We start from the raw sequence: 26,579 nt of genomic DNA, 5'->3' as shown, positions 1-26,579 counted from the left end.
GAGATAAAGGAACGGGGGTAGCAAATATAGAAATTCAGCTGTGATGGAAAGCGATTTGGTAGCTGGAAGGGAATTTAGGGTTGAGGGAGACTCCCCAGAAGGACCCATGCAATTTTTAGTGCCTTCTTAATAATATGATTATTGTCTTATGTTATGTAATATTTGGCTTTCTGTTCCAGCACTAAAAGGCAGGAAACACATTATTTCATCTTTATATCTGCAACTCTTAGCACGAGTTCAGGTACAAATAAGTACTCCATAAAAATCAGTTTAAAGGCTGAATAAATTAGTGATCTGCTGTAATCCAAATTTGAAATTCATTCTTCAATTGCCATCATCCTTGACTTGTCTCTATTTTTCCTCTTATCTGCCCTTCCTGACTAGTAGCCCCAAGGGTTACACAAGCTTTGTGTCCTTGAACTCCTGCTCTGACCTGTGTACACTCCTTCTGTACACCAACCCCTGGAACTTAACACATGTGCAATTGCTCCCATCACTGTTCTCCCCCATAAGTCAGCCAGTGTACTTTTCCAACTTCTCTAAGACTTTTTATACCCAGAGGTATTTGAGGACTGTTCTGAATGTTGTGTTCGAATCCTTGCTTGTTCAGATGTGGTCATGGATATGGCTAGACTCGAGCATAGATCTTTCCATGTTCCAAAAAGGCAGGCTTCTACTTTTCCCAAATAATAAGGTATTGCTTTATTATATATTCCATCAACACTTTATGCCAGATGTTTGCTTGACAAATTACAATTCTGAATTCTTGATCCAGTGTTTTACCTGATGAAGAGACATACTTTAGATATGATTATCTACCACAAAATAATTTACCAAGAACCAGATTTGATTATTTGTATATTTGCTCACTTTATATTCATTACATGTATTTTTATTTACTTTCCCAGTCTTCATTACTCCAGACTGGTTAAGGTCTTAAGGTCATAGGCTAAAGTTAAACACTCTTAACATACAGACTCCCTGCATCATGATATTTCTGCAAAAAATTAAGACAGTAGGAATTTTCTCTGGACAAAGCACTTTTAAAAATCCAAGGGGAATATTTCCTTCTTATTTGTGTGACACAACTTTTTAATGAGCAAGGCATATGCCTTCTATATTTGATAACACAAAGACAGACAATATTTCATACATAAAAATAAGATTTTATCAGAATAACCTAAGATGATCTAGATTTGGCCATTTTGTGTTAGCTAAACATGACCTGAAAGAAGAATTTTAGCTGTAATAATGTAGTGATTCTAAAATTTAAGATATTCTTTTAAAAGTTTCCTCATTCGGTTGCCTCATTGTCAGTACATTTAGTAGACAGCTCGTATTTAGAGGATGCCTCAGAAAATAATCATTGTTCAATAGGGGCTTCATTGACATTTAGCTTAATTTAGCTTCACATCTTAACGTTTTTTAGCCTCCTCCAACTAATTCCATTTAGAAAGCAAACTCTCCTGTTGTGCTGGTTAGTTCCTCTGGGAAGCAGACACCATGATGGAGTCTATAATGCAAGAGATATGCCTGAGAAAGGTAAAAGGGAGATGGGCTTAGGCTGTATTTGCATGTACTATACAAAAGGTGGAGAACATGCCAATTATCCATGTCAAAGAATTTGGAGGCAGTGAGCCAGTGAAGATTATGCAGGGGCTAAATTCTCTCCTTGGCCACCTTTGACTTAGACACAGAGTGGTTGTTCAATCAATACTGGCTCATTTGAAATTTCATCGAGCAACAGCAAAGTTAAACATTTGCAAGGTCACACGCAGTCTCCTCTGAATTATAAAGCACTTTTTGAACATCCTCAGTGTAAAGAAGGCAAACTGAGGCACAGTTCATGGGCAGAGCCAGGCAGAGCCTGGAGCTCTTACCCTCCAACGGGCAATCCTAACCCAGCACATTCATTCCCTTCCCCTCCCCCTGCTCCAAAGCTTGATGTGTGTTGAATACACTCGGTAGTTCTCAACATGTTTTTTCCTTACAGTTCTTTATTAGCAACATTCATTTAGGTTTTGGACTCTTGTCAAATGTAATGTGAATGGAGACCAGATGCCTTTTCTGAACTCAACAGAACAAGAGGAGAGTCACAGAGCCCATCTTGCCACAATCAAAACTAGTGCTTACAACAACACCCACTGTTGGTGACAGGCTGTGTGGAACAGGGCCAGTGCTGATCTAGCAGTATATGCCAGCTCAATGAGTCAGAAAAATGTTTCAGATGTGCCAGGTTGCTCAGAAATCCCCATGAGTTCCTGGGCAGAATAACTGTTGTGTTCCCCAAGAGCAAGGAACCAAGATGATCAGAAGCAACATCCCTGGGATGGTGTGTGTCATTCGTGTCCCTAGCTGGCAGCAGAGGGCCATTGCTTTGAAAAGGGTACCGTAGACCCACATGAAGGGCTGCAAAGGCCAGGGGTAGGGTATCTGGCAGCCATTCAAAAACACAGGATGGGGGAGAAGCAATTGTGGGAAGGAATTCAAGGCAGACAAAAGGATTAACAGCAAAAAGATGCAGGGTGTAGGGGGAAGGATGATTATCGTTTGCTGTGGGTTTAGCAACACTAACATGTTTTTATGAATATTTACAAGAACATTTGGAAGCTGTGTCTTCTGCCCACACAGCCTCCACCCCCAAGCCTCTTGGTAGGAACTGCATCATATTTAATGAGGCTGGGGGTGGAAGGGGGAACCAGGTCTTCTTTCCTTCCAGGTTGCCATTACCGAGCCTAGTTGCCAAGACTCCCAGGGGCAAATATTAAGTGAAGGAACGTTCGAACAAGAGAAGCCAGGCCTAGGTTTCTCTGCTCATAATATGAAGCCTGATGGGTGATGAAGGGAAATGAGAACTGAAAGCAACGGTATCAAAAAGACATGAAAGAAATGAAGTGAGAAAGTCTCAGGAGAAAGGTCCATTTTTATGCCAGTGTTCTTGACTTCTTCAGTAGAGTAAAAGAGTTTATCAGTGTCTCTAAGTTAAATGAACTGTTAACAAAATCTGACCAATTCTCATTTCTTGTGAGTGGACTAACAGGTCAGCCTCCTGTCCCTTCTGACTCCTGCTGCCTGGCTTTAGTCCACTTCATTCTATCACTACTTCCACCACAAGAGGCTTCCATCCTCGTTGATAGTCTAAGTTTTCAATCCCCTAAAGCATTTATCTAATTATGTATTGAGGCAGAAGAGTAGCAGTCAGGACCACAAGTTCTGGAACTACACTGCCTCCAGTCTAATCCAAGCCCCATCACTCTGGGAAAGTTACCTAACCTCTTTATATCTCAATGTTATCATCTGTAAAAAGGAGCTGATAACAGATAAGGGTCAGTGGATGTAAACCAAGGAAAGCAGTTGGCATTCAGTAAGAGCTCAATAAGTGTTAGCATTATTATTATAGACCATCCTCAACTTTCATGCAACAAGTGTCTTGCATATGACACGTGTTTACGTACATCACACATTGATACTCCTAAAATACTGAACTGAGACTTTCAAATGTCATCTGACTCACAATAGTGTCTAGTTAATCAAGGCACTTGACTACCAGCTACTGAGAGAGAACAGGAGGTTTCATGTGTGGGAATCTCTGGCAGTATTAACCTTGGGACTGATGCAAATCAAACGTTCTGGCAGATTTGTGTTATCTCTTCAGTCATGATCAGCTATATTGTAGAAAATCATAATTACAGTTGTCTGTTTGTTTGAGACGGAGTATCCCTCTGTCACCCAGGCTGAAGTGCAGTGGCACAATCTAGGCTCACTGCAACCTCCGCCTCCCGGGTTCAAGCAACTCTCCTGCCTCAGCCTCTCGAGTAGATGGGACTACAGGCACGTGCCACCATGGCCGGCTAATTTTTGTATTTTTAGTAGAGATGAGGTTTCACCATGTTGGCCAGGCTGGTCTCAAACTCCTGACCTTGTGATCCACCTGCCTTGGCCTCCCAAAGTGCTGGGATTACAGGTGTGAGCCACCGCGCCTGGCCTAATTACATTTCTTTTCTAATAAAGTTGCAGTTTGTTTGTCCTGGAGTTAATGTTCACATCTTTTTATTGTTGTTCATTTGTTTGTTTCTTTGTTTGCTTGATTTTCTATGTTCTTTTCTCTAAACCTTTCCAAACTCTTTAAAAGAAACATAAAATCCCTTTTATCAAAATCTCCACATAATCAAGTGATCAAATTCATTTCATTTAACTGAAGACAGACTTGCTGGAACTTTCCATCCTCCTGCTCTGATCTGTACTAGTGGCTGTCAGCATTCATACTGAAATTTGTTCCTAACTATCATCTAAGGGACTTCTTATCTCTCTCCCACATTGGATTCTTTATTTGTTGTATCACCTATATTTCTCTCTGGTTCATTTCTCTCCTTTACTAAGCACAGTCACAAATAGCTTCTTAGGAAAGAGTGCATTGAACGTAAGCTTTTTGAAAATTTATATACCAAAAAAATTATTTATTCCCCTTTGACACTACAATGATAGTATGGCTGCTGGGTGAATAATTCTAGGTTGAAATAGTAATTCCTCAGACCTTTGAATTCACGTTTCCACAGTATTCCAGTCCACTGGAAGGCAGACTTCCAGTGTTGCTGTTCAAACCTCAGATGTCATTCTCACTCAACCCTTTGATATGATCTGGTTTTGTTCTTCCTGGAAGCATTTAGTGTTTAATTCTTTATTCCCAGTGTTCTGAAATTTCAGGATGATGTTCTATCATGTGAGTCTTTTTTTCTTTTTTTCATTTTGCTGGATACTTAAAGACAATTTCCAATCTTTAGACTCATGATGTTCAATTTGAAAAAAAACTGTCTTTTTCTTTTGTAATTTCTGCCTTATTATTTTCTATGTTCTTTTTTTTCAAACGTAGATGCTGACCTCTTGGATTGAACCTCCAGGGTTTTTTTTAATTTATCTCCTACTTTACCTTTTTTTGTCTCATTCTATTTTCTTGGGGATTTCTTAAATTTTGTCTTCTTAGCCTTTAATTAATTTGAAAAATATTTATATCACATTTGTTTTCTTTTTTTTTTTTTTTTTTTTTGAGATGTAGTCTTGCTCTGTCACTCAGGCTGGAGTGCAGTGGCACTATCTTGGCTCACTGCAACCTCTGCCTCCCGGATTCAAGCGATTCTCTTGCCTCAGCCTCCTGAGTAGATGGGATTACAGGCGCCTGCAAAAATGCCCAACTAGTTTTCTGAATTTTTAGTAGAGATGAGGTTTCGCCATGTTGGCCTCGCTTATCTTGAATGCCTGACCTCAAGTGATCCACCCACCTCAGCCTCCCAAAGTGCTGGGATTACAGGCATGAGCCACGGCACGAAGCCATAATTTTTGTTGTTGTTGTTTGATTGTTTGTTTTTGTTTTTGTTTATTTTTTTTAGTTTCTAAGATTTCTTACTTCTTTTCTGATTTTTTTAAAGTATCCTCTTCTGGTTCCATCAAAAGCTATTACAAAGTGTTTTATTTTGTTGTTTACATTGTCTTAATCCTCGATTCTTTTTTCTTCTGAATTCTTTAGTGAGTTAGCTAGTTAGTTCTGTTATTTTGGTCTCTGTTGGAGGCTTTCCTTAAATGTCTGGCAATCTGTCTGTCTGCAGACATTTAAGAGTGAGACAATAAAAAGCTGACTGGAAGCCCATGTTGACCAATATACTTTTCTTATCGGCAATTAAGCAGAAATCCAGACTTTTCTTTAGGAAACTCCCCAGATGTCAGTATCCACAGGTCTTTCCTAGGAGCTGGTCTCTAATCTTCTGTCAGCTAGCAGTAATGGAGCTTAGTAGCAGAAGGAGGCTGAGAGGAGCTACTTATTTTCCACTGTAAGAACTTTCATTCAACCTCTCTGTTTCTAGTGGGGCCCTTACTCCTGTCTTCCACTGTGCCTGGTGCACCAAAATCCAAAGGCTCTCTTACTCAACATATCTAATAAATAAATAATATAGTCACATTACATATACATATAAACACACAAATGGGATTATACCATCCACATCACTCTTTATCTTGCTTCTTTCTTTTAACAACTTGTCAGAGATGCTTTTCTGTGTCAGTACACACAGCTCTACTTTTCACTAAGCATAACTGTTCCCCAGAGGCATCATCCTTAAAATGACAATTTGATCTGAAAATCATGTTACCTCTTTAAGGAAAAATGTCCAATCAGAAGAAAACTCATTTGCATAAAAATTAATACTTGCTGTTTAACAGACCTATCACATCAAACATGATCTGAAACAGCAATGAAAATGTGTCAGTTTGTCATCATTTATATTCATTTATTATATTTATGTCATCATTAATATTATTTGCACTTCTATTCATATATCTCTACCACCTTCTCACTATTCCCAAATCACTACACTGTAAGAACCCAAAATTCCAAAATCTTTTCACAGAAAATCCAGTGAGTGTTCTATCCATAGGCCTCCATTTTAATCCCAATAAAGATTTTCATGTGAAGCAATAATGAAAAACTGGGGGCAAAGAATGGGAAGATGCAGAATATATAAATGCATTTTAGGCTGCTGATCAATTGTTTAGCTAAGTAAGTTAAGAATCTCTCCCTACCCCCTCCAAAAAAACTAAAAACAGAAAACAAATTTAAATTTTTCTTTAAAATATGTTAATTTTTGTATTTTTCCCCTTAGGGATTATATTGGTCAAGTCATTTGGTTGCAATTGACAGAATCCACTCCCATTATGTTCAGCAAGAAATGGATATATTAAAGTATGTTAAATAACTTACAGAATTTTTGGGAAGGCTGAACAAATGGACCAGAGGCTAGTGGTCTAAAGTGAAATCATGCCAGAAAAGTGGTCTGAGAAGAAAACTGCCACCACGCCATCAATATCCCTTGTGCCACTTCCTTGTCAAGAAGAGTTCATCCTCGCAAATACTCATGTCCCCCAAAAGGTGGATACCTCTAGCACAGGCTAACAGACTGGAAGCTATTTTGTTTTGTTGCTCATTTCCGAATTGACGTCTTGCTCAGATGGTCTGTGTCCTAGATTAAAAGTGGCTGAAGATTTTTAATAATTAAAATAATAACTATGTTTATTGAATGCTTTCTAAGTTAGACTATTGTAAGTACTTCCCAGGTATGAAATTATGAATGCAAACGTCATCCCAGCTCTCATGTTTACCATAAAAGTTGAAATATTCTTCCAGTCCTTTTAAGATGTTTTTCCTTTTGGTCTTTGTAATTTTTCTTCAGCTTTATTAAAATTGATAATGCAATAAACTACATATATTTGAGGGGTATTGTTTGATAAGTTTTATTATATAACTTACTGTTGATAAGAGTAGTCTCCTGTTACCTGCAAAGAACATGTTCCCAGATCTCTCGGTGGATGCTTGAAATTGTGGAATGGTACCAAACCCTACAGGTATACTGTTTTTTCCTATATTGAACATATATGTACGTATAATAAAGTTTAATATACAAATAGGTACGATAAGAGATCAACAATAATGAATAATAAAATAGAGCAATTATAACACAATACTGTAATAAAAGTTATATAAATGTGGTTTCTCTCTCAAAATACTCTAACATTTTCAAACCACAACCGAAACCATGGAAAGCAAAACTACAGATAAGGGGGGACTATTGTATACACCTATGACATCATTACCATGAAAAATCCATTTCATGGTAATGATTTATCCATTTACCTCCAAAATTTTCTTCACAACCTTTGTAATCCATTCCACCCACTTCATATTCCCCTATCTATAGTCAATCACAGATCTGTTTATTGCTCATATAGATTAATATGCATTTTCCAGAAATTTTAACAAATGGAATCATTTAGCATGTATTTTTTTGCCTGGCTTCTTTTATTCAGCATAATAATTTTGAGACTAATCCATGTTGCTGCATGTATCAATAGTTCATTCATTTTTATTTCTTGATAGCATTTCATTGTATAGATGTAGCATATTGCAGTTATCTATTTATCTGTTGATGGATATTTGGATTGTTTCCAGTTTGGGGCTAATTCAAATAAAGTCCCTATGGACATCCATGGGCAGGCATATGTTTTCATTTCTTTTGGATAGATACCCATAAGTAGAAAGGCTAGGTCAAATGGTAGGTATATATTTTACTTTCTAAGTAATTGTCAAATTGTTTTCCTAAATGGCCATACCATTTCCAAATGGCCATAACATGAGCAGTCTATGAGAGTTCCAGTAACTCCAAATTCTCAGCACTTAATATGTCAGTCTTATTAATTTTAGCCATTTTATTGGGTGCTTATTATGGTTTTAATTTGCATTTCCCTAAAGACTGTGATGTTGAGCATCCTTTGTGTGTTTAATTACCGTTCATATCTCTTCTTTGATGAAGCATCTGTTAGAATCAGGTGCCCACTTTTAATTGGATTGTTTGTCTTCCTATAATTAAGTTGTGAGATTTCTTTATATATCCTAGATACAAGTCCTTTGTCAGATGAGTGTTTTCAAATATTTTCTCCCATTGTCTCACTTGCCTTTTCAATTTCCTAAACATTGTATTTCAAAAGCAAAAGTTCTTGATTTTGATGAGGTCCCACTTACTGATTTTGCAGTTTGTGCTTTTTGTTAGTACTTATAAAATCTTTGCCAAACCCAAAGGCACTAATATTTTTTCCTATGTTTTAGTTTAGGATTTTAAAAATTTTAGCCATTATTTTTAAGACTGTGATTCATTTTGAGTCAAATTTTTATGTGGTGTGAGATCAGGGTGGCAGTTCATTCTTTTGCATAGGGTTATCCCATTGTTCTAGCACCATATGTTACAAAGATTATATTTTCTTCATTGAATTTTCTTAGCATATTTGTCAAAAATCACTTGACCAAACCTATTCAGATCTATTTGTGGACTCCTGATTCATTGAGCTGTATTTCTAACTTTGTACCAATACCACACCGCCTTGATTATTATAGCTTTATAATAATTCTTGAATCCTACAGTTAGTACTTCTACTTTGTTCTTCTTTTGCAGTGTTATTCTGGTGTGCGTGTGTGTGTGTGTGTGTGTGTGTGTGTATTATCCTAAATGCTTTGCATTTCCAAGTAAATTTTAGAAATGCCTATTCTAAGCTGGACAATTTGTACAAAAGCCAACTGGAATTATGATTATATTACATCTATGCATTAATTTAGGGATAAATGACATCATAATAATAATATGTCTGATCCATGAAAACAATGCATCTCTCCATTGACTTTGGCTTTTTTTAGTTGCTTTCAATGTTTTGTAGTTTTCAGTATATATGTCTTATGTAAATTTTGTCAAATTTATCCCTAAGTATTTCATATTTTTGATGTTATAAATGGCATTGCTTTTATGTTAATTTCAATTTCTGCAAGGGAAAATGGCAGTGATTTTATACATAGATATATAATTAATTCTCTTCATTCTTCATCTAGTTCATCCTTAGCTCAAGTTATTGTTTCATGTTTCATCAGCTGAATTCTCACTATAGGTCTCTATTTTCACTTACTTATTTAAAAAATTGATGTTAAGTTGTTACTTTCTAAATATGTTGATAACTAAGCTATCAGATGAGTCATTTAATCTATTCTGATTTTGTTTGAATGTTCATTAATACATAAGTTATGATTAATTACATATTTTATGTATAAATGTATTTTATCAATTGATTGAGTTAATTGGTAAACATACCATGCCAGTCCATTTACTTAAGTTAATCATTAGAGTTAGATGAATAGTAATGTCAGAACTAATATATGTGATAACATGAAAAAAATGAAAGGGGGAGAAATAAGTATTTATAAAATCTAATTTACTTCAAAATAATACTTTTAAAACTGTACCTGAGTAAATGGAACTACAACCTGAAACTGTGACTTCAAATAGAGTTCAGGGTCCAATCTCTTGACACTCAAACAGGTTAAAGCATTGGAGAAAATTAGTGCTTCTCCAAGGAGATAAGCCATGACAGGTTGATCGTGACTGAGCTTCTCAATGAACCAAATGCACATACAACAACTAAATGGATTTCAAAATTCTGAATTGAAATCTGTGTTGTTAATGGTTTTACTGCATAATATCCGCAGAGATGCCTTGATAGTGAGCAAATGATCAAAATCAATGTCAATATGCGAAACAGTTTAAGTCAAAATACACATGACCCAAGCCTTTTAGTAGGTAACAAGTTGTCTTAATCATTTCAAATTATACTTAAAGAAGTTATTCAAAATTCCGAGTGAATAAAACACCTTTTTTCTTTCAAAATCTTTTTTTTCAAATTAGCTTGTCAAGGCCAAAATGATATATCATTACAGACCTTCAATATGACTGCTTTTCAAACACAGAATGTCTGTTACAAATTTCAGATTTGCCTGATTAAATTAATGTGAGTTTTTTTTGTAGAGAAAAATTTTTTAATAAAAGACATATTTTAAAATATAGTCACTTGCTTCATTCCAGATACCTTCTATAAAATCAACACATTTCAAACAAAAGTATTCCATTATTATGTTTCTCAGCTCAACCAAAATGAATTTGGATTTTGATATTATAGCTGTGCTTCCACATTATAGATTTATGAACATTCGGCCAGTTTGAAGGGTGGTCCTAGACAAAACAGTAATCATAGTCACAGTGGTCCTAAAAATAGGAAAGCAATGTTCTCATCTACATTGAACCTTTCTCCAACTCAACAATCACCAGGGGAATTCTGAGAACTGCATTTCCCCAGGTGTGGGGAAGATAGGAAGTAGCCTGCCCTTGTCCTAATTGGCTTTGACCAAATCAAAGCCGTTACTTCTGTTGTTTCTACAACAGTGAAGTGCCTTAGGTAGTCACAGCCATTCATAAAGCAGACATTCCTATGGGATTTTTGCTGTCGTTGTCAGAAGCTTCCTTACAAAATATACAAATAGTATAAGAAAAAGACACACAATACAGGAAATCAAGAAAGAGGTGTTATGAGGAGAGAGTTAAATGGTGAAGAACATCATAACAAATAGGTTAGACAAATATAGAAATTTTACATTTAAAATTGTTTGCAATGATAGCTTGAGAGAGAGAAAATTATATGTAACCTATATGCCTTTTGTTATGCAACTTCTCATAGGCAAAGGGTGTTCACAGCAGGGCCAGGAGTTTTATAGGTTAGTAGATAAAAAGAAAATACTAAGCATTCACAATATTCCAGCCAGAGATAGTACTTGTGCTGGTTAATTTCTGTTTGGATTGCTAGATCCATTCACCGTTCTTCTCTGCCCTGCTCTGTATACCAGAAGTCTGATCCCTAAGGACTGCATTACCCAGGCTTTTCATATCACGTGCCCAACCGGGAGCTCAGGACATCAAGAGTGTAGGAAAAGAGCTGGTTTAAGATCTTTCACAGCTTCAGCTCTTTCCAGTCTCTGGTAATCATCCCTGCTCTTGGCCCCTTCAAGACTGGGCGGGAATGGTAGCTCTATCCTCTGCTGTGAAGTCCCTGGATGTATTACCTTTGCCTTCTGATTTCCATAAGTCTGCCCACATCTCTACAAATCATCCCTTCTTTAAACTTTCTTCAGCTAAACCTTACTGAGGATGTCAACTGTTACCTGCTAGGACCCTTACCTTCGGATGACTGCTAATATTCTGTTTTAATCCCATTTAGTCTTTTAAGAGTATACTTTCATTTCGAATAATGTATTATACAGTAAGCCCCTGTATTAGTCAGGGTTCTCTAGAGGGACAGGACTAACAGGATAGATGTATATACGAAAGGGAGTTTAAGGAGCGTTGACTCTCACGATCACAAGGTTAAGTCCCTCTATAGGCCGTCTGCAAGCTGAGGAGCAAGGAAGCCAGTCTGAGTCCCAAAAACTCAAAAGCAGGGAAGCCAACAGTGCAGCCTTCAGTCTGTGGCCAAAGACCCTAGAGCCCCTGGCAAACCACTGGTGTAAGTCCAAGAGTCTAGAAGCTGAAGAACTTGGAGTCCGATGTTTGAGGGCAGGAAGTAGCCAGCATCAGAGAAAGATGAAGGCCAGAGGACTCAGCAAGTCTGCTCTTTCCACCTTCTGCCTGCTTTATTCTAGTCAGGCTGGCAGCTGATTAGATGGTGCCCACCCAGACGGAGGGCGGGTCTGCCACTCCCAGTCCACTGACTCAAATGTTTATCTCCTTTGGCAACACCCTCACAGACATACGCAGGAACAATACTTTGCATCCTTCAATCCAATGAAGTTGATACTCAATATTAACCATCACAGCCCCCATGTTATTGAAAACTTTTTACTAACATCATGTGAAACTAATTTATTTAACCTCCTCCTGGACTATGAAAATTTGAAATAACATAAACAATGCTACAAAGAACATTTTTATGTATAAACTGTTGTTTGGATTTTTGATTCTTTCCATAAGATGAATTTCTAGAATTTAATACTGGATCAAGAGTAAAAACACATTTAAAATTCTTTATACGTACTGCCAAATTGCTTTCCAGATTGTACAGATTCACAGTTACTACTATAAGTGCTCACCATGCTACATCATTGACAGCACTGAGTATTATCATTTTCTATCTTTGCTAATTCCATGAGTGAAAAGGCATGTATCTTTTTCATTTGCATTTTTGTGTTACTTGTAAGAATAAATTTTCTAACACTGGTTAGTATTTTTTCTTTGATTTTTTTGAATATCTTTCTTTGTTTACCTAGTACAATTTGTATGAGCTCTTCATATTTACAACTTTAATTATATTCTTCTTGTGTTATTTTTATTGCAAATATTTTCCTAGCCTATATTTTGTCTTTTAATTTTGTTAATGATTTTACTGCTTTTTAATGTGATCAAATCTATCAATAATTTGTTTCTTCCTTTTACTAAGCTTGCAAAGTTCATCTTCACTTGAAGATCAAAAATATATCCACCTATATACTTTCTGTAGCATTTTGTTTCAAAACATTTTCAAACTCACAGAAAAGTTGCAAGAATAGCTTGAATAACTCATCTATTCTTTAGCAAGATGCATTAATTTTTAACATTTTGCCACATTTGGTTATCATCTCTCACTGTCTCATGTATGTGCATGTAATTTATTTTTCTAAACTATTTGAGAGTAGATTGCTACAACATGACCCTTTGCTTCTTGATAAATGAATGTGCGTTTTCTAAGACCAAGAATATTTGGTTTCAGAACAGTTTTCAAATTCAGAGAATTTAATGTTGATACCATATTTTTACCTTGTCTGCAGTCTATATTCCAATCTTTTCAAATGTTCTCATAATGCCCCTTATGTCATTTTTCCCCCTCAGGTACAGGATCCAGTTAAGATGATGTATTGTATTTAGTTGCCATGTCTCTTTGGTCTCCCTTCATCTGGAGGAATTTCTCAGCTTTTCTATATCTTTCATGATATTTTAATTTTTGAATAATGCAAGTGAGTTATTTCATAGAATATCCTCAATTTGAGTTTATCTGTTTCCTCAAGAGTAGATTCAGGTTACACATTCCCAGTAATATTTTTATCCTTCTCATGGTATCACATCTAGAAGCACACAATATTCATCTACCCTCATTGGTGATTTTAATTTTGATTACCCGGTCATGGTATTGTAAGGTCTTTCTTCTGTGTAATTAGGGATTTTTCTTTTGTAATTAGTAACAATCCATAGGAAGATACATTGAGAGCAAGCAAATATCATCTTCATCATACTTTCCCCATAGATTTAGCATCTGTGGGTGACTTGCTCCAACCAATCTTTACTATATGGTTGCAAAATGCTAATTTTCCAACTCTACTTCTCCCTCTACACTTAGTGGACAGAAAAGTCCTCTAATCTTCCATTCATTCACTCATTTATCTATTTTTATCACTATGTATTCACAGATTTCTTTTTTATTCAATGTTTATTCTATTCTTAAAATTGATTTTAAATCTTTGGTCTGCTTTGTTAATTTTTAGCACAGTTGATTTTATTATTACGAAAAAGCTTTATTCTTTGAGAATTTGTGCTACTGTAATTTCAAAATATTTTCATAATTATTATTCATTTTATCTTCATTTGAACTGTCTACTGCTACATAACAAACCCTTCCAAAATCTAGTGGCTTAACACAACAACAATTTATTATTTCTCACAATCTCACTCATTCAGCCTCAGTTAACTGTAGGAAGATCCTGGAGGGTCTAACTCACATGCCGGGGTGGTTAGCTGGGTCTCTGTCACCACAAGCTCTTGCCTGGGCCTCTCTGCATGGTGATTTCAGGGTTCTACGAGGGCAAGAGTGGAAGCTTCCAGGCTATTTGAGGTCTTGCTTGGAAGTCAAATGTCACATCAATTCATTAGAACAAGTCACCAGGCCAGCCCAGAATCAAGAGGCAAGGAGATATTATTCCTCCTGCTGGGAGGAGAGGCAGAGTACTTGTAGCCATCTTTAATTCACCGCAGTCCCAGCAGTAATCCCCAAAGTGAAGACAGCTGGTTATTATCATTTGTCTTTAACAGATGAGGAAACTGAGGTACGGAGAGGTACATCAATATAGTGTAAAGCAGCGTCACTTTGAAAATGGACTGCACTCCAACACCACTAATAAGAAAATTCTCAGATCTCACCCCAGGCCTACTAAGTTAGTGTGGAGATACTATCTCCATACTATGTTATTACTATAATAATAGAGAAACTATAGAAATAGATACCATAGTATCATTCCACAATAATACAGATGCTATGCCTAGGAGTAGATACCAGGAATCTGCACATTAATAAACTCTTTAGGTGACTCTTATGCACCCTAGGGTTAGAGAAGCAGTGATACCAGAACAAATGAACTGGAAGTGAGTGAAATCACACTCGTGGTCCAGCCTTGCCACCTGCTAGCAGGGTGACCCTAAGTAGATCATGTACCCTTTCAGAAGTTCGGTTTTTCTTATAGGAAAAAAATCTGCTAATAATATCTGCTTTGCCTTCTCCAGCAACCTAATATGAATATCAAGAGATGTTGCATGGAAAAGCAGGCAGTGCAATAATGATGAATATGGTAATATCGTCCAAGATTAAATAATGTTTTAGTAAGAGAATTAAGACTAAAACAGCTGATTTTCTGGTCTTAAATCTCTTTAGGAGCAAACAGTAATTGGGCCAGAAGCTTTTCAGCCTTTCCTAGATCTTCAGAGCTACAGCAAACTGCAATACTAATTACAAAGAACAGGCAAGGAGTCAAGTGTGATGTGCTTTCAATGAAATAAAGAATCCCTTTTCTCTCCTCTCTTCTTCCTCAGTGGCACAGACCACTTCATTCCCTAAACAAGCTCACAGATCATCACAGCAGGGCATGGCCATCTTCCTTTTCATGGGAAAGGATTATTGAGTGGGAAGTGCTCAAGATGAGTGAGTGTTACTGGGGAGTAGGAGGTGGAGTGACAATCCTGGCCTAGATTGTGTTTTTCAAGTTTGATGCATGTCAGTGAAATGGCATCTACAGCCTGCTGAAGCTTTTGGAGAGTCAGAATTTGAGAGCTTGTGGGTGAGAAATTGCAGTCTCTCCCTGATTATTCACCTCCTCCAATCTATATGTTTAATTCACCCACTCCCAATCTAATCTTCCCTGCAAGCAATTTTCTAAATTTCAAAAAGCTGGTTGCTGTCTTCTCAACTGTCTCCATCTTCCTCAAACTCAGCCTAATGTAGAAAGGAGGTTGGAAAGTTTAGATAATTCCCTCATCCTACTTAACCATAAACCTAATTTTCCAACCGAGAAAAAAGGTGATGTATCCAGGCATTAAAAAGAAGTACCACCTATTAAAAAAAAGGCAGCATAGATTTCCTGGGTTCAAAGCCTAGCTCCAACCATCCTTTAATGACCTTTGGCACTTACTCTGTTCCTTTCCTCCTCTTTAAAATGAGAATGATGATTATAACACAGAAATATTATAAGAACAATGTAAGTTAATGCATATAAAGCCCTTAGAGCAATGTCTGCCACGTGAAATGACATGGAGCATTACAGATATTTCTACACCGTACTAGATTACCACAGCAACTGCCTATCTGGTCTCCCGCTTTTAATTTTTCTTTGCATCTCATCCATCCTCCTATGATGAACCTTTCTCAATCACTGTTAAGTCCTCCTTCCCCCAACTTAAATAATGTATTACCCATTGCATGCACTACAAACTCCCTGGCTTACCATTTAAGATACTCTTCTCATCAGTCCCTTTAACTCTATTCAACCACATTACCCAATATCTCTACAACACAGTTTCTTACCCTCAGTGCTATTGAAATTTGGGGCTAGATAATTCTTTGTTGTGGAGGGGCTGTTCTGTACATCTCATCAGGGATGTTTAGCAGCATCCCTGCCTCTACCCACTAGATGCCAGGAGCAACCTTCAACTGTGACAACCAAATAAGTTTCCAGATATCGCACAATGTCCTCTAGGAAATAAAAATCTCCACCTAGCTGAGAATCACTGCTCTACAAGACCCATCTCTATTGCTATGCTTTCCTTATCATTTCTGAAATGTGCCTGAACCGATCTCATTTAGGTTCCTTTTCTCAAAGAATGTTACTTTTCTTAATTTGGCATAATATACATAACATAAAATTTACCATTTTAAGTGTACAGTTCAGCGGCATTAAGTACATTCACATTGCTATGAAATCATCACCACCATCTATCTCCAGAACTTTTTGATCTTTCTAAACTGAACTTCTTACTCATTAAACAATAATTCCCATTCCCCCTTCTTCCAGCCCCTGGCAACCACCATGCTACTTTTTGTCTCTGTGAATTTGACTACTTTAGGTATCTCTCAGAAATAAGCATCATAGGATAGTTCTTTTCATGTCTGCTTTATTTCACCTATAATAATATCTGCAAGGCTTATCTGTATTACAAAAGGTGTCAAACTTTCATTCTTTTTTGTTATTTATTTATATTTTAAGTTCTGGGATACATGGGCAGAACGTGCAGGTTTGTTACATAGGTATACATGATCCATGGTGGTTTGCTGCACCCATCAACCTGTCATCTACATTAAGTATTTCTCCTAATGCTATCCCTCCCCTATCCCCCTACACCCCAACAGGCCCCGGTATGTGGTGTTCCCTCCCTGTGTCCATGTGTTCTCATTGTTCAACTCCCACTTATGAGTGAGAACACATGGTTTTTGGTTTTCTGTTCCTGTGTTAGTTTGCTGAGAATGATGGTTTCCAGCTTCATCCATGTCCCTGCAAATGACATGAGCTCATCCTTTTTTATGGCTGCATAATATTCCATGGTGTATATGTGCCACATTTTCTTAATCCAGTCTATCATTGATGGGCATTTGGGTTGGTTCCAAGTCTTTGTTATTGTGAACAGTGCTGCAATAAACATACGTGTGCATGTGTCTTTATAGTAGAATGATTTGTAATCCTTTAGGTATATACCCAGTAATGAGATGGCTGGGTCAAATGGTATTTCTGGTTCTAGATCCTTGAGGAATCACCACACTGTCTTCCCCAGTGGCTGAACTAATTTATACTCTCACCAACAATGTAAAAGGGTTTCTATTTTTCCACATCCTCTCCAGCATCTGTTGTTTCCTGACTTTTTCATGATCTCCATTCTAACTGGCGTGAGATGGTATCTCATTGTGGTTTTGATTTGCATTTCTCTAATGACCAGTGATGATGAGCTTTTTTTCATATGTTTTTTGGCTGCATATATGTCTTCTTTTGAGAAGTGTCTGTTCATATCCTTTGCCCACTTTTTTCTTGTAAATGTGTTTAAGTTCTTTGTAGATTCTGGATATTAGCCATTTGTCAGATTGATAGATTGCAAAAATTTTCCCCCATTCTGTAGGTAGTTTGTTCACTCTGATGGTAGTTACTTTTGCTGTGCAGAAGCTCTTTAGTTTAATTAGATATCATTTGTCAATTTTGGCTTTTGTTACCATTGCTTTTGGTGTTTTAGTCATGAAGTCTTTGCCCATGCCTATGTCCTGAATGGTATTGCCTAGGTTTTCTTCTAGGGTTTTTATGGTTTTAGGACTTATGTTTAAGTATTTAATCCATCTTAAGTTAATTTTTGTATAAGGTGTAAGGAAGGGGTCCAATTTCAGTTTTCTGCATATGACTAGCCAGTTTTCCCAACACCATTTATTAAATAGGGAATCCTTTCCTCATTGCTTGTTTTTGTCAGGTTTGTCAAAGATCAGATGGCTGTAGATGTGTGGCGTTATTTTTGAGGCCTCTGTCCTGTTCCATTGGTTTATATGTCTGTTTTGGTACCAATACCATGCTGTTTTGGCTACTGTAGACTTGTAGTATAGTTTGAAGTCAGGTAGCGTGATGCCTCCAGCTTTGTTCTTTTGCTTAGGATTGTCTTGGCTATATGGGCTCTTTTTTTGTTCCATATGAAATTTAAAGTAGTTTTTTCTAATTCTGTGAAAAAAGTCAATGGTAGCTTAATGGGAATAGCACTGAATCTATAAATTACTTTGGGAAGTATGGCCATTTTCACAATATTGATTCATCCCATCCATCAGCATGGAATGTTTTTCCATTTGTTTGTATCCTCTCTTATTTCCTTGAGCAGTGGTTTGCAGTTCTCCTTGAAGAGGTCCTTCACATCCCTTGTAAGTTGTATTCCTGGGTATTTTATTCTCTTTGTAGCAATTGTGAATGGGAGTTCACTCAGGATTTGGCTCTCTGTTCGTCTATTATTGATGTATAGGAATGCTTGTGATTTTTGCACATCGATTTTGTAACCTGAGATTTTGCTGAAGTCCTTATCAGCTTAAGGAGATTTGGGGCTGAGATGATGGGATTTTCGAAATATACAATTATGTCATCTGCAAACAGAGACAATTTGACTTCCTCTCTTCCTATTTGGATACCCTTCATTTCTCTCACTTGCCTGATTGCCCTGGCCAGAAGTTCTAATACTATGTTGAATAGGAGTGGTGAGAGAGGGCATCCTTGTCTTGTGCTGGTTTTCAAAGGGAATGCTTCCAGCTTTTGCCCATTCAGTATGATATTGGCTGTGGGTTTGTCATAAATAGCTCTTATTATTTTGAGATATGTTCCATCAATACCTAGTTTATTGAGAGTTTTTAGCATGAAGAGGTGTTGAATTTTATCAAAGGCCTTTTCTGCATCTACTGAGATAATCATGTGGTTATTGTTCTTGGTTCTGTTTATGTGATTGATTGTGTTTATTGATTTGTGTATGTTGAACCAGCCTTGTACCCCAGGGTTGAAGCCGACCTGATGGTGGTGGGTGAGCTTTTTGATGTGCTGCTGGATTCAGTTTGCCAGTATTTTTTTGAGGATTTTCACATAGATATTCATCAGAGATATTGGCCTGAAATTTTCTTTTTTTGTTGTGTCTCTGCCAGGTTTTGGTATCAGGATGATGCTGGCCTCATAAAATGAGTTAGGGAGGAGGCCCTCTTTTTGTATTGTTTGGAATAATTTCAGAAGGAATGGTACCAGCTCCTCTTTGTACCTCTGGTAGAATTCGACTGTGAATCTGGTCCTGGGCTTTTTTTGGTTGGTAGGCCATTAATTACTGCCTCAATTTCAGAACTTGTTATTGGTCTATTCAGAGATTCGACTTCTTCCTGGCTTAGTCTTTGGAGCATGTATGTGTCCAGGAATTTATCCATTTCTTCTAGATTTTCTAGTTTATTTGCGTGGAGGTGTTTATTCTCTGACGGTAGTTTGTATTTCTGTGGATCAGTGGTGATATCCCCTTTATCATTTTTTATTGTGTCTATTTGATTCTTCTCTCTTTTCTTCTTTATTAGTCTGGCTAGTGGTCTATCTATTTTGTTAAGCTTTTCAAAAAACCAGCTCCTGGATTCATTGATTTTTTGAAGGGATTTTGTGTCTCTATCTCCTTCATTTCTGCTCTGATCCTAGTTATTTTTTTGTCTTCTGCTAGCTTTTGCATTTGTTTGATCTTGCTTCTCTAGTTCTTTTAATTGTGATGTTAGGGTGTCGATTTTAGATCTTTCCTGCTTTCTCTTGTGGGCATTTAGTGCTATAAATTTCCCTCTAGCTGTGTCCCAGAGATTCTGGTATGTTGTGTCTTTGCTCTCATCGGTTGCAAATAACTTATTTATTTCTGTCTTAATTTTGTTATTTATCCAGTAGTCATTCAGGAGCAGGTTGTTCAGTTTCCATGTAGTTGTGTGGTTTTGAGTGAGTTTCTTAATCCTGAGTTCTAATTTGATTGCACTGTGGTCTGAGAAACTGTTTGTTATGATTTCCATTCTTTCGCATTTGCTGAGGAGTGTTTTACTTTCAATTATGTGGTCAGTTTTAGAATAAGTGCCATGTAGTGCTGAGAAGAATGTATATTCTCTTGATTTGGGGTGAAGAGTTCTGTAGATGTCTATTAGGTCTGCTTAGTCCAGAGCTGAGTTCAAGTCCTGAATATCCTTGTTAATTTTCTGTCTCATTGATCTAATATTGATGGAAGGGTGTTAAAGTCTCCCACTATTATTGTGTGGGAATCTAAGTCTCTATGTAGGTCTCTAAGAACTTGCTTTATGAATCTGAGTGCTCCTGTATTGGGTGCATATGTATTTATGATAGTCAGCTCTTTTTGTTGCATTATTCCCTTTACCATTATGTAATGCCCTTCTTTGTCTTTTTTATCTTTGTTGGTTTAAAGTCTGTTTTATCAAAGACTAGGATTGTAACTCCTCCTTTTTTTAATTGTTTTTATTTTTTGATTTCCATTTGCTTGGTAAATATTCCTCCATCCCTTTATTTCAAGCCCACGTGTGTCTTTGCACATGAGACGGGTCTCCTGAATACAGCACACTGATGGTCTTGACTCTTTATCCAATTTGCCAGTCTGTGTCTTTTAATTGGGGCATTGAGCCCATTTACATTTAAAGTTGTTATTGTTATGTGTGAATTTGATCCTGTCATTATGATGCTAGCTGGTTATTTTGCCCATTAGTTGATGCAGTTTCTTTACAGTGTTGATGGTCTTTATTTAAATGGTATGTTTTTGCAGTGGCTAGTACCAGTTTTTCCTTTCCATATTTAGTGCTTCCTTCGGGAGCTCTTGTAAGGCAGGCCTGGTAGTGAGACAAAAATCTCTCAGCATTTGCTTGTCTGTAAAGGATTTTATTTCTCCTTCGCTTACAAAGCTTAATTTGGCTGGATGTGAAATTCTGGGTTGAAAATTCTTTTTTTTAAGAATGTTGAATATTGGCCCCCACTCTCTTCTGGCTTTTAGGGTTTCTGCAGAGAGATCTGCTGTTAGTCTGATGGGCTTCCCTTTGTGGGTAACCCGACCTTTCTCTCTGGGTGCCCTTAACACTTTTTCCTTCATTTCAGCCTCGGTGAATCTGATGATTATGTGTCTTGGGGTTGCTCTTCTCGAGAAGTGTCTTTGTGGTGTTCTCTGTATTTCCTGAATTTGAATGTTGGCCTGTCTTGCTAGATCGGGGAAGTTCTCCTGGATAATATCCTGAAGAGTGTTTTCCAACTTGGTTACATTCTCCCTGTCACTTTCAGGTATACCAATCAAACATAGGTTTGGTCTTTACACATAGTCCCATATTTCCTGGAGGCTCTGTTTGTTCCTTTTCATTCTTTTTTCTCTAATATTGTCTTCACGCTTTATTTCATTAAGTTGATCTTCAATCTCCGACATCCTTTCTTCTGCTTGATCAATTTGGCTACTGATACTTGTGTGTGCTTCACAAAGTTCTCATGCTGTGATTTGCAGCTCCATCAGGCCATTTATGTTCTTCTCTAAACTGGTTATTCTAGTTAGCAATTCCTCTAACCTTTTTTCAAGGTTCTTAGCTTCCTTGCTTTGGGTTAGAACATGCTCCTTTAGCTCAGAGGAATTTGTTATTACCCACATTCTGAAGCCTACTTCTGTCAGTTCATCAAACTCATTTTCCATCCCTTGCTGGTGAGAAGTTGTGATCCTTTGGAGGAGAAGAGGACTTCTGGTTTTTGGAGTTTTCAGCCTTTTCGCATTGGTTTTTCCTCATCTTTGTGGATTTAACTACCTTTGGTCTTTGATGTTGGTGACCTTTGGACGGGGTTTGTGTGGTCATCCTGTTTGTTGACATTGATGCTATTCCTTTCTGTTTGTTAGTTTTCCTTCTAACAGTCAGGCCCCTCTGCTGCAGGTCTGCTGGAGGTCCACTCCAGAACCGGTTTGCCTGGGGTATCACCAGTGGAGGCTGCAGAATAGCAGACTGCTGCCTGTTCCTTCCTCTGGAAGTTTTGTCCCAGAGGGGCATTTGCCAAATGCCAGCTGGAGCTCTCCTGTATGAGGTGTCGGTCAACCCTGGCTGGGAAGTGTCTCCCAGTCAAGAGGCACAGGGGTCAGGGACCCACTTGAGGAGGCAGTCTGTCCCTTAGCAGAACTCAAGCTCTGTGCTGGGAGATCTGCTGCTCACTTCAGAGTCACCAGGCAGGAACTTTTAAGTCTGCTGAAGCTGTGTCCGCAGCCACCCCTTCCCCCAGGTGCTCTATCCCAGGCAGAGGAAAGTTTTATCTATAAGCCCCTGACTGGGGCTGCTGCCTTTCTTTCAGAGATGCCCTGCTCAGAGAGGAAGAATCTAGAGAGGTAGTCTGGCTACAGTGGCTTTGCAAAGCTGTGGTGGACTCTGCCCAGTCCAAACTTCCAGGCAGCTATGTCTACATGGTGAAGGGAAAACTGCCTACTCAAGCCTCAGTAATGGCAGACACCCCTCCCCCAACCAAGCTTGAGTGTCCCAGGTCGACTTCAGACTACTGTGCTGGCAGTGAGAATTTCAAGCCAGCAGATCTTAGCTTGCTGGGCTCCATGGGCTTCAGCCCCCTTTCCAGTAGAGTGAACGATCTGTCTCACTGGCATTCCAGGCACCACTGGGGTATGGAAAAAAAGAAACTCCTGCAGCTAGCTCAGTGTCTGCCCAAACAGCCGCCCAGTTTTGTGCTTGAAACCCAGAGCCCTGGTGGGGTAGGCACCCAAGGGAATCTCCTGGTCTGTGGGTTGCAAAGACCATGGGAAAAGCGTGGTATCTGTGTGACAGCTACATCCCTCATGGCACAGTCCCTTACGGCTTCCCTTGCCTAGGGGAGGGAGTTCCCCAACCCCTTGCACTTCCTGGGTGAGATGATGCCCCACCCTGCTTTGGCTAGCACTCCATGAGCTCCACCCACTGTCTAACCAGTGCCAATGAGATGAGCTGTGTACCTCAGTTGGAAATGCAGAAATCACCCACCTTCTGCATTGATCTTGCTAGGAGCTGCAGACTGGAGCTGTTCCTACTCGGCCATCTTCGATCTGGGATCCCCAGTTTCATTCCTTTTTCTTTTCTTCTTTTGTTCTTTTTTTTTTTTTTTTTTTTTTTTTGAGACAGAGTCTTGCTCTGTCACCCAGGCTGGAGTGCAGTGGTGCGATCTCGGCTCATTGCAACCTCCACCTCCCAGGTTCAAGCAATTCTCTGCCTCAGCCTCCCAAGCAGCTGGGATTACAGGTGCCTGCCACCACATAATTTTTTTATTTTTAGTAGAGACCAGGCTTCACCATCTTGGCCAGACTGGTCTTGAACTCCTGACCTTGTGATCCACCTGCCTTGGCCTCCCAAAGTGCTGGGATTACAGGCGTGAGCCACTGTGCCTGGCCAATTTCATTCCTTTTTAAGGCTGAATAATATTCCATTGTATGTATAGAGCACGTATTGTTTACCATTCATCTGTCAATGTATATTTGGTTCATTTCCAACTTTGGCTATTGTGATAATGCTGCTATAAACATGAGTGTACGAATATCTGTTTGTGCCTCTGCTTTCAGTTCTCTTAGGTATATACCCAGAAGTCAAACTGCTAGATCATAAAGTAATTGTTTAATTTTTTGCTGAATCATCATACTGTTTTCCACAGCAGCTGCACGATTTTACATTCCCACTAACAATGCATTGGAATAACTTCAAGTAACTTCATACCCATTCTCACTGAGTTTTAGTTTCTGTTTTTTTAATAATAGCCATCCTAATGCATATGAAGTGATTTTGATTTGCATTGAGATTTTGATTTGCCTTTCCCTAATGATTAGTGACTGAGCATCTTTTTATGTGTATATTGGCCATTTGTATATCTTCTTTAGAGAAATCTCTATCCAATTCTTTGCCTATTTTTTAATCAAGTTGCTTGGTTTTTTATTATTTGTAGGAGTTCTTTATTTATTCGGGATATTAATCCCTTATAAGATATATAATCTGCAAATATTTTCTCCCATGCCATCGATTACCTCTTCACTCTGTTGGTAGGGTCTTTTGATGCACAGATGTTCAAAGTATATTGTTTTAATTTTAAAAACTAAATTAAAATTAAAATTAGATTTTAAATTAAAAACAGAAAGTCCTTGAAAGAGCTGTCCAGCCAGGTGTGGTGGCTTATACCTGTAATCCGAGAACTTTGGCAGGGCCAACGCAGGAGGATTGCTTGAGCACAGGAGTTTGAGATCAGCTTGGGAAAAATAGTGAGACCCCATCTCTAGAAAAAAAAAAAAAACCCAAAAAAAATTAGCCGGGTATGCTGGCACATGCATCTAGTCCTAGCTACATGCATGTGGGAGACATAGGTGGGAAGATGGATTAAGCCCAGGAATTCGAGGTTCCAGTGAGCTATCATCACACTGCTGCACTCCGGCCTGGTGACAGAGCAAGGTGCTATCTCTAAAAATAAAGAAAGAGCTGTCCTCAAACAAACATAAAACTGCAATATGTAATTTAGTACTACCTGCATAAAGCATGTATTGATTTTCTGTTACTGCTATAATAAATTACCACAAATTTAGTGGCTTACAACACTACAAACTTACGATCTTACAGTTCTGTAGGTCAGAGTTCTAAAATGGGTCTTTCAGGGCTAAAATTAAGGTGTCAGTGAGGCTGCATTTCTTCTGGAGGGTCTAGAGGAGAATATGTCTTCTTGCCTCTTCCAGCTCCTAGAAACAAACCATACTTCTTGGCTTATGGCCCCTTCTTCCATCTTCAAAGCCAGCACCTTTGCATTGCTCTCTGACCATTCTTCCATAGCCACATCTCCCTCTGACTCTCATCTCAGAGAAAAGGTTCTTTTAAGAATTCATTTGATGAATTTGGGCTTATTCAAATAATCCAGGATGATCTCCCCATCTCAAGGTCCTCAACTTTTCTCACACCTGCAAAGTTCCTTTTGCCATATAAAGTAACATATTCACAGGTTCCAGAGATTCAAATGTGGACATCTTGGAGACTCCCTTTTACTTCCTGCCACAAAGAGTAAAAAAAAATATGAAGCATAAGTAAACCTGGAATTGGTGTTGTTATATGACTTTCTGAACACATTTTCTCTCTCTCATCTCAACTGAGCAGCATGGTAACTGCATCCTCTGGACTTGTGGATGCTAAGTGAATTTCTATAGACTCTCATGACCATCTGCTTTACTGACCAAGATATTTTATGAATTCACACTCTCTTTTCTGGTTTAGAATAATCAATATCAGAAACAGATGGGGTGAAATCTTCTGAAGTTTCTTCATAACTAAAGTTATCATAACTAAAGTTTGTCATACGTGAAACAAAGGAAGTTAGAAAAATCTAGAAAACTTGAAATGCTACCTCCAGATTAAGTTTTAGTATACACACTATAAATATATCCAGTATTCATAGAAAGTATGCTAATTACCTATATAAGTATGTAATAGATGTTCAACCAAAAGTAGACAATGGGATTCTCCCTTAAGTATTAATACCCCGGAGATGCCTGGCACTAGACAATAGAGACAGAACCATCATATGTAATTATATAGATTGTTTTCAGCACAAATGCCTAAAATCCCTCTTCTGCTCCATCCCTAATCCATGCCCCCAGGACCATAGAGAAGACGGTGTATTAGTCCGTTTTCATGCTGCTGATAAACATACCTGAGACTGGGCAATTAAAAAAAAAAAGAGGTTTAATTGGACTTGCATTTCCATGTGGCTGGGGAATCCTCACAATCATGGCAGAAAGCAAGGAGGAGCAAGTCACATCTTACATGGACGGCAGTAGGCAAAGAGAGAGCTTGTATAGGGAAACTCCCCCTTATAATACCATCAGATCTTGTGAGACTTATCTGCTATCATGAGAACAGCATGGGAAAGACCTGCCCCCATGATTCAGTTACCTCCCACTGGGTCCCTCCCACAACACATGAGAATTCTGGGAGCTACAAGATGAGATTTGGGTGGGGACACAGAGCCAAACCATATCAGATGGATAACCTTTTTCCCGGTTTTCACAAAGCTTTTGTATAAGCTATTGGTGGCCTGACTTGGAGGACATTGGGTAAGAAAGGAGAAACACCCTTAGCAGCTCCTTACTGGGACATACAGTTAGCCATCTTCAGGACCCTAAGAGAGGCTCAACATATACTTTCCAAAGTATTCTAGTTCACGGCCAGAAGAGTATGGAGTAGCCAACAGTGATATATAACTCCTATCCCTAGATATATAGCTGAAATATTCTGTGCAGAGTCAAGCTCACAGTCTCCATATGCAGACATCAGTCTTTCACGGCCTCCACCTTAGCTTCTATCATCCCATTCTATATCCATTTTGGCCAGGTCTACCATGAACT

The 26,579-nt window shown here is 38.2% G+C and overlaps 1 long non-coding RNA gene across 5 annotated transcripts in view; it reads right to left on the bottom strand.

Moving 5' to 3' along the window:
- Nucleotides 1-26,579, bottom strand: part of LOC129526625 (uncharacterized) — a 108,995-nt gene that overhangs the window by 22,290 nt on the left and 60,126 nt on the right. For 2 of the 5 annotated variants that reach the window (XR_010130729.1, XR_010130728.1), the window contains exon 4: nt 24,798-25,227. This is a non-coding gene — a long non-coding RNA (uncharacterized lncRNA). Of the gene's footprint in view, nt 1-16,619; nt 25,228-26,579 lie in introns of those variants that run through there. The other 3 variants (XR_010130727.1, XR_010130726.1, XR_010130730.1) reach the window with 2 other exon arrangements.

The sequence above is a fragment of the Gorilla gorilla genome, chromosome 15 (genome assembly GCF_029281585.2).
Source record: "Gorilla gorilla gorilla isolate KB3781 chromosome 15, NHGRI_mGorGor1-v2.1_pri, whole genome shotgun sequence".
Lineage (NCBI taxonomy): Eukaryota > Metazoa > Chordata > Mammalia > Primates > Hominidae > Gorilla > Gorilla gorilla.
The sequence above is the reverse complement of the archived record's forward strand: the minus strand, read 5'-3'. Positions and strand labels throughout refer to the sequence as shown.